The sequence below is a fragment of the Heterodontus francisci genome, chromosome 11, assembly GCF_036365525.1.
Source record: "Heterodontus francisci isolate sHetFra1 chromosome 11, sHetFra1.hap1, whole genome shotgun sequence".
Classification (NCBI taxonomy): Eukaryota; Metazoa; Chordata; class Chondrichthyes; order Heterodontiformes; family Heterodontidae; genus Heterodontus; species Heterodontus francisci.
The window spans coordinates 111,842,188-111,848,187 of record NC_090381.1 but is presented as its reverse complement, the minus strand read 5'-3'; positions in this window follow the sequence as shown (position 1 = coordinate 111,848,187).

Here is a 6,000-nt window from a genome sequence, read left to right as displayed (position 1 = left end):
TACCTCATCCATCTCTTCTACTCTTTGCAGCCTAGGCAAAGTCCTGCACTATGGGCATTGGTCCTTGAGCTTGCTTTGCAGGGACATGAGTTTGAAAAGTTGGACTGCATTTTCATTATCACTACATTATCTGCAAATGACATAACAAAGATCAATACAGGTGAGGATGGCGTTTCAGCCTCTTGAAATTACTCTAGTTTTTTTTTTGCCTCTGTTGCACTACCCAGAGACGGTTTGAATTATCAATCACTCTGCATGAAGAAATATTTTCTGATATCAATCCTGAACTTGCCTTTATTCAGTTTGTACCCATATATCCCTGTCCTACACACTCATGATTCAATTGAAAATAGTTCTCAGGTTATTCTATTAAATTCCACCTAGAACTTGCATTATAAGACCCCCTCAATTTTCCCACCATTCAAAGCAGAACAGTCAAAGTTAGTCGAACAACATAGGGACATAGTAACACATTCAACCTCTCCAGCCTGTTCCAATATTCACTTATGGCTGTTCTGTACCTGCCTTAGTTCCCTCATTAACCGTGCCTAACAAAAATCTATCAAGCTCAGTTTTGAAATTTTCATTTGGAACCCCAGCGTCAACAACTTTTTGGGGAAGAGAGTTCCAGATTTCCTCTACCCTTTGTGTGAAGAAGTGCTTCCTGACATCACCCCTGAACAGCCTGGCTCGAATTTTAAGGTTATGCCACCTTGTTCTGGACTCCCCCAACCAGAGGAAATGGTTTCTCTCTATCTACCTTATTAAATCCATTATTCATCTTAAACACCTCAATTAAATCACCTTTTAAACTTCTATACACGCGGGAATACAAGCCCAGTCTATGCAACTTGTCCTCATAATTTAACCCTTTCAGCCCTAGTATCATTCTGGTGAATCTACACTGCACAACCTGCAAGGCCAGTATATCCTTCCTGAGCTTATGTGCCCAGAACTGAATGCAGTTACTTTGAATGTGGTCTAACCAGAGCTTTATATAACTGTAACATAACTTCTAGTTCTTTGTTTTCTAGCCCTCTTGACATAAAGAGTGGTATTCCATTAGCCTTTTCAATTAATTTGTGTACCTGTCCATGAGCTCTTCGTGATTTCAGTACTTGGACTGCTAAATCTGTCTGTTCATCAACAGTTCCTAGCTTCTTTCCATTTAGAAAATACTCCAATCTCTCTTACTTTGATGACTTCATCTCTAGGCTTTGGTTGTTCTCCTTATGCCTTGGTCACCAGAGCTAAATATAGTGTTTCATTGTGATTTAACGTGTGTTTCTAGTAATCTAATATAAAACAAGTTTTCCAATATTTTTCAGTAAAACAATGTCCCCGTTAATAGGAAATATAAATGTCAACAGTTTAGTGACTGGGGAGAGGCAGAGGTCACTGGATCAAAACACTAATTGAAGAAGAATTAGTGTTCCCTCCACCCCTTTAAACGTTGTCCTTATCATCCTTTAAAAGTCAAATTACATGAATTAATAACAAGGGAACAGAAAGTAAACACTTCAGACTGAACTTCATTTAGACATTGCCATGGCAACCAGTGAGTGATTACAAGGTGTGCCTTATTTACTTTGAAGCCCAGCTTCTGAATCTAGGTTTTTATGGTTGGGTAATACCTGGGCCAGTCTTACAGCAATTCATTAGTGATATCTACCTTTCGAGGCAGGGTCAATGTACAGGTTTCTACCCCCATACCTGACCACAAGGTATCTGACCTTTCATCCAAATTTTTTTTTTCTGTATACTGGATGAATTTCATGCTTAATAGTCAGTAGGATCAGTCTGCTGACGGTAAAGACCCAATGTGAAATTTGTTTTTTCAGTCCCAACCCAATTTTAAGTGAGCATTGGCCGAAAGCAAAGAACTACCCAAATGTCATGATTATCTTGACACTGAATGTGCAACCCAAGGTTGGCTGTCATATGAGTTGGGAAAATGTAGCATTGAAAGATACTGGGGATACTGGAGCAAGGGAATTGAAGAGGAAATTTGGTAAAGATTTTTAAAATGTTGAAGGGTTTGCTAGACTGAATATGCTAAGGCTAATGCTTCAGTTTGAGGAGTCAGTGAAAACGGGCAAATCAATTTACAATTGTCACTCAGATAGTGAGGAGCAGCGTTAAGAGACCTCTCCTTGCACAGAGCGTTGGAGCTGCAAATGCGTTGCTCCAGAGAGTAGCTAAGGCAGGGACCATTGCATCTTATACTCAAAACTGGAAGAAGATTTGATCAGAAGCAGACACAGGGTTATAAGGAGAGCACAGGGCAGTGGAATTATTTTTGTGTCATTCTAGCAAAGAGCCAGCAGAATGCTCTGCTATAAACCTCCATGGTTCTATGTCGCAAATGTAGGTTATTGTGAGTTTGGACCAGACGATTATTGGGAAACTAGGGAGCAATCTTTACATTCTAGCTAATCCGTGCTGTACCTGTCCTGGGAGTGTTTGATGGGGACAGTGTAGATGGAGCTGCACTCTATATTTAACATGTAGAGTGGTGGGTGCGTGGAATGCGCTGCCAGCGGTGGTAGTAGAAGCAGATACATTAGGGGCATTTAAGCGACTCTTGGATAGGTACATGGATGATAGTAGAATGAAGGGTAGGTAGATACTTAGATCTTAGAGTAGGTTAAAGGTTCGGCACAACATCGTGGGCCGAAGGGCCTGTACTGTGCTGTACTGTTCTATGTTCTATATGCTGTACCTGCCATTGGAGTGTTTGATGGGACAGTGTAGAGGAGATTTACTCTGTATCTAACCTGTGCGGTACCTTCCAGGGGAATGCTCAGGAATAATTTTTGCCTCTCCCTCCTTCCGTGACAAAGTTTAATTAAGCACCCCACACCCCTGTCTCAAACATTGAGTGGCGGCTGTGTGATCTTCCAATGAAAAGCCGTCAAATTATGCACAAAAGTTCCAGACGTGAGTATGGCCATTGAGTTGTGTCATACTACTGTCAATGGGACGATATAATTTATTGCTACATCTTTCAACCACTTGAGCAGTTTAACTCTCATCAATAATTGTCCAGGGTTGTTCTTGGCTTGCAGCCTGTTTATGTGCTCAAACTGATTCCCTCAGGAGGATGGCTCCAAAATTTTAGCAATCTCAGTCTTGAAACCTCCAATTGTCTCCCCCCACCCCCCTACCCCACCAACCCATCTACAGCCTTTTATGGGAGAAAATTCCAGATTTCCCTCCACTGCAGCAGTGACTACATTTCAAAAGTACATCATTGCTTGTGGACCGTTTTGGGAAATCTTGAAGCCAAGACAAGGTGCCATAATAATGCAATGAGTAATTTTTAAGCTGTGATTTTTTTTTTGCATAATGAATGAAAGACTGGTGAATGGCTTTGAGGACCAGTTCAGCCCTGGTCTACTTGAGGGTGGAGCAGGCTTGAGGGACTGAATGGCCTTCTCCTGTTCCTGTGTTCCTGTTCTTTACTACTGTGACTTTTTATTTTGAATAGTGGACGAAAAAAATCAGAAACAAAACATAATTAGTCATTTTAATTTTCTTATGTTTCAGACAGAATGGAACTGAAGTTGTACAAAAATGTTTACATCCAATTAGAGTTTAAAGTTTCACAAACATTGGCACAGACAGTAAAAAAAAAGCTGAGTTAATTCTTACAAAAATGTTAAAACTATACAAAATACACAATTATATACAATTGTTAATTCCGCAGTTAGAAATTCAGGTTAAAATCGCTCACATCTCCAGCCTCCTCATCTGTGATTCCCAGATTAGAGACTGTGGTTTATGGATTGGGGCAGTGCTTCTGAGTTTTATTAGGGCATTGATGTAATTAAAAGTTCTGTTTTGAGCTCAGCCCATCTCTCCTGGCAGTTCTTGGAGTTAGCTGTCTGTAGAGGTAAATTCAGGAGTTATATTTCTTACAGTGAAGTACAAAGTTGAAAGGCACACAATGCAGGAGACTGTAGTGATTGGTTAAGAATATAACTGAGCTCAGTGCCTCTCAACTATTTAATTGGATAAACCGGGAAGGATTCCTGCTCCTGTTTACTCATCTCTATCCACTGACTCCTGCTGGAAGCGCATGTGTGGCTGGCAGGCCAATGTCAGGACTGGGCTTGATGGTGACGCCTTCCAGAGTTGAGTATCCCACCAAAATACATTGCATAGACACACAAAGAATAACAACCTGATGGAGGTTCTGGAGGGTGGTCTATGCCTATCAAATTATATTGGGACCAAAGGGTCAGCAGCTTCAGGAGAGATGGAAAGAAAGTAGAGAGAGATAGAGAAATATGGGAGGGAGGGTGAGAGAGAAAGAGAGAAGGGAGTGAGAGGGGAGGTGGTGGTATAGTGGTAATGTCACTGGACTAGTAGAGATACAGCACTGAAATAGGCCCTTCGGCCCACCGAGTCTGTGCTGACCATCAACCACCCATTTATACTAATCCTACACTAAATTGTGGCGAGTCGAAGAGACTTAGTAGTTGGCAGGAAAAAAGACAGAGGCGCAAGGGGAGAGCCAACTGTGCAACAGCCCCAACAAACAAATTTCTCTGCAGCACCTGTGGAAGAGCCTGTCACTCCAGAATTGGCCTTTATAGCCACTCCAGGCGCTGCTTCACAAACCACTGACCACCTCCAGGCGCGTATCCATTGTCTCTCGAGATAAGGAGGCCCAAAAGAAAGAAAGAAACACTAATTCCATATTCCTACCACATCCCCACCTGTCCCTATATTTCCCTACCACCTACCTATACTAGGGGCAATTGTTAATGGCCAATTTACCTATCAACCTGCAAGTCTTTGGCATGTGGGAGGAAACCGGAGCACCCGGAGGAAACCCACGCAGACACAGGGAGAACTTGCAAACTCCACACAGGCAGGACACAGAATTGAACCCGGGTCGCTGGAGCTGGGAGGCTGCGGTGCTAACCACTGCGCCACTGTGCCGCCCGTGGATGAGCAATAAATGCTGGCCTTTCCAGTGATGCCCACATCCCACAAACGAATAAAAAAGGTGAGAGAATGTGATAAAGAGAGAGATAGAGATGAATAGGGAGAGAAAGGAGAGAAATATAGGGAGACAGAGAAGTGGAGAGAAAGAGATGGAGGGAGAGACAGAGGTGTGGAGAGAGATAAAATTGAGAGAGATGAGAAAACAGAGATGGAGAGAATGAGAGCGATGAACAGAGGGAGAGGTGGAGACAAAGCGAGAAATGGAGGAAAAGAGATGGGACAGAAACAGAAAGATGGGCAACAGAGAGATGGGGAGAGAGAACAGACAGCTGGGCAGACAGAGACAGTGAGTGTGGTGAGAGAGAGAATTGAGATGTGAGAGAGAAAGAGAGGCAGACACAATTTTCTTGCCTCCTCTTCTGTCTCCTTACCAGTGTACAATCCTAGGCATTGTAGATATTGGGCACCTTCCAGTATCTTACCCAGTTGACCAGTAGTCATGTGTGAGCCTACAAGGCAAGTGTCAACAGACTATTAGACAATGGGAGCCATCACAGCTGAGTCTGACCTGGTCTGTCCCAAACGCAGACATCCTTCCAGCAGTCATCACCAAAGAGCGAACAGGAGGAGGAACCCTAACTGAACATTCGTTCCCTAGCACGGGGGTGCCAGAGCCAAGCATACATCCATCCCAGGCCAGTCCTGGCTGAGTTCAGTTATCACAGCATGAGTTAATAATACCTGATCTGTGTGGTTCAGCCACTCACTGGACAAACTTAATGAGCTCGGGGAGCTGACAGCTGTTCCTCAGTCACTGACTGGCTTGGAGCACAAGCCCATCTTGATGTCAGCCATGACTCAGTGACATGACTCACTTGTCTCTGAGTCAGTAAATTATAGGTTTAAAGCCCACTCCAGAGACTTAAGCACCAAACCTAGGCTATAGTGCAATATTGAGGGAGTCCTGCGCTGTCAGAAGTGCCATCCTAATGATGAGGCCTTAAACCAAGGCCACCAGCTGCCCTCTCTCAGGGGGAGGTAAAA